This window comes from Heptranchias perlo, unplaced genomic scaffold, assembly GCF_035084215.1.
Source record: "Heptranchias perlo isolate sHepPer1 unplaced genomic scaffold, sHepPer1.hap1 HAP1_SCAFFOLD_938, whole genome shotgun sequence".
Classification (NCBI taxonomy): Eukaryota; Metazoa; Chordata; class Chondrichthyes; order Hexanchiformes; family Hexanchidae; genus Heptranchias; species Heptranchias perlo.
The window spans coordinates 40,211-43,820 of record NW_027139979.1 but is presented as its reverse complement, the minus strand read 5'-3'; positions in this window follow the sequence as shown (position 1 = coordinate 43,820).

Genomic DNA, 3,610 nt, shown 5'->3' with positions numbered 1-3,610 from the left:
AACCAGGGGTCACAGTCTCAGGATACGGGGGATGCCATTTAGAACCGAGATGAGGAGAAATTTCTTCACTCAGAGGGTGGTGAACCTGTGGAATTCTCTACCACAGAAGGCAGTGGAGGCCAAGTCATTAGATGTATTCAAGAAGGAGATAGATATATTTCTTAATGCTCAAGGGATCAAGGGAAATGGGGAAAAAGCGGGAACAGGGTACTGAGTTAGACGATCAGCTGTGGTCATTTTGAATGGCGGAGCAGGCTCGAAGGGCCGAATGGCCTACTCTTGCTCCTATTTTCTATGAATCTATGATTCTAGCTCGACGACCTTTCGTCAGAACTGGAAGATTTTTCAGCAAGTATGGAACGAGGGAAAGGCAGGGGGAGGTGGGGGGAGGACAAAAGGGAAGGTCGGTGAGAGGGCGGAGGGCAGGAGTGATTAAATGACAAAAGGGATGATGGTGCGAGGCAAGGAGGGTGTTAATGGGACAAGTGAAGAAACAAAAGATGGGTGTAAATGGTAACAGCAGAACCATTACCAGCACCTGCTGTCCAAAAAAATGGGAGCAGTGATTCTGATCTGGGGTTCATTTCTAGAGGGATCGATTTGAAAAGCAGGGATGTTATGTTAAACTTGGTTAGACCACACTTGGAGCACTGTGCACAGTTCTGGTCTCCATATACCATGGTTAGACCACACTTGGAGCACTGTGCACAGTTCTGCTCTCCATATACCTTGGTTAGACCACACTTGGAGCACTGGGCACAGTTCTGCTCTCCATATACCTTGGTTAGACCACACTTGGAGCACTGGGCACAGTTCTGCTCTCCATATACCTTGGTTAGACCACACTTGGAGCACTGTGCACAGTTCTGCTCTCCATATACCTTGGTTAGACCACACTTGGAGCACTGGGCACAGTTCTGCTCTCCATATACCTTGGTTAGACCACACTTGGAGCACTGTGCACAGTTCTGGTCTCCATATACCTTGGTTAGACCACACTTGGAGCACTGGGCACAGTTCTGGTCTCCATATTATAAAAATGATATAGAGGCACTGGAGAAGGTGCAGAAAAGATTTACAAGGATGATACCAGAACTGAGAGGTTATAACTATCAGGAAAGACTGAACAGACTGGGGCTCATTTCTCTCGAAAAGAGAAGGCTGAGGGGTGACCTGATAGAGGTCTTTAAAATTATGAAAGGGTTCGATAGGGTAGACGTAGAGAAGATGTTTCCACTTGTGGGGGAGACCAGAACTAGGGGGCCATAAATATAAGAGAGTCACTAATAAATCCAATCGGGAATTCAGGAGAAACTTCTTTACCCAGAGAGTGGTGAGAATGTGGAACTCGCTCCCACATGGAGTGGTTGAGGTGAATAATGTAGATTGTTTTAAGGGGAAGCTGGATAAACACATGAGGGAGAAAGGAATAGAAGGATAGGGGGAGAGGGTGAGATGAAGTAGGGAGGGAGGAGGCTCGTGTGGAGCATAAACACCAGCATGGACCAGTTGGGCCGAATGGCCTCTTTCTGTGCTGCAGGCTCGATGTAACTCGATGTAAAATAGGCCCAAAAGCAACCAGAAGTTAACCAGCAGCCTGATAGGACAAACCAGCAATTATCCTGTGAGCAGTGGATGAGCCCTTTAAATAGCTGACGGAGACTCCTTCCTGCCTGTCAGAGCCGGAAGTTTCCGGTCGAGTTGGTCACGTGTCGATTCAGGCGCTGGGTTGCCCGCCGTCGCAAATGGGGTCCTCCAACAAGCGTAGGACCCTCATTTAAATATTTAAATCAGTCCTCTTGGCACGGGCCCGGGACGCCTATGGAACCGCCCGATCCAAGATGGCGGGCGACGCACATCCGGTGGGGAACGAGAGTTGGCGCGCCAGCTGCCATCTTGGGTGCCTGTAAAACGGGCATGGTGCCAACCAAATTTCGAGGCCAAATTTCCTCCTTGCACGAGCCCTCCCCACTCCTGCAGTCTTCCCACTCGGGAGAATAGACGCAAGTGATGGAGGGAAGAGAGAGGAAGAAGAGACGGAGAGAGAAACAGGAGAGAGAGAAAATCAGGAGAGGAGGAGAGAGAGAGTAACGGGAGAGATTTTTGTTGGGTGAGGGTATCGAGGGATATGGAGCTGAGGCGGGGAGATGGAGTTGAGGTTAAGATCAGCCATGAACTGATTGAATGGCACAGCAGGTTCGAGGGGCTGAATGGCCTCCTCCTGTTGCTAATTCATTCACACACACACACACACACACACAAAACTTACACACACACACACACACACACACACACACAAAACTTACACACACAAAACTTACACACACACACAAAACTTACACACACACACACACACACACACAAAACTTACACACACACACACACACACACACACACAAAACTTACACACACACACACACACACACACAAAACTTACACACACACACACACACACACACACAAAACTTACACACACACACACACACACACACAAAACTTACACACACACACACACACACACACACAAAACTTACACACACACACACACACACACACACAAAACTTACACACACACACACACACACACACACAAAACTTACACACACACACACACACACACACACAAAACTTACACACACACACACACACACACACACAAAACTTACACACACACACACACACACACACACACAAAACTTACACACACACACACACACACACACACACAAAACTTACACACACACACACACACACACACACAAAACTTACACACACACACACACACACACACACAAAACTTACACACACACACACACACACACACACAAAACTTACACACACACACACACACACACACACAAAACTTACACACACACACACACACACACACACAAAACTTACACACACACACACACACACACACACAAAACTTACACACACACACACACACACACACACAAAACTTACACACACACACACACACACACACACAAAACTTACACACACACACACACACACACACACAAAACTTACACACACACACACACACACACAAAACTTACACACACACACACACACACACACACAAAACTTACACACACACACACACACACACACACAAAACTTACACACACACACACACACACACACACAAAACTTACACACACACACACACACACACACACAAAACTTACACACACACACACACACACACACACAAAACTTACACACACACACACACACACACACACAAAACTTACACACACACACACACACACACACACACAAAACTTACACACACACACACACACACACACACAAAACTTACACACACACACACACACACACACACAAAACTTACACACACACACACACACACACACAAAACTTACACACACACACACACACACACACAAAACTTACACACACACACACACACACACACAAAACTTACACACACACACACACACACACACACAAAACTTACACACACACACACACACACACACACAAAACTTACACACACACACACACACACACACACACAAACTTACACACACACACACACACACACACACAAAACTTACACACACACACACACACACACACA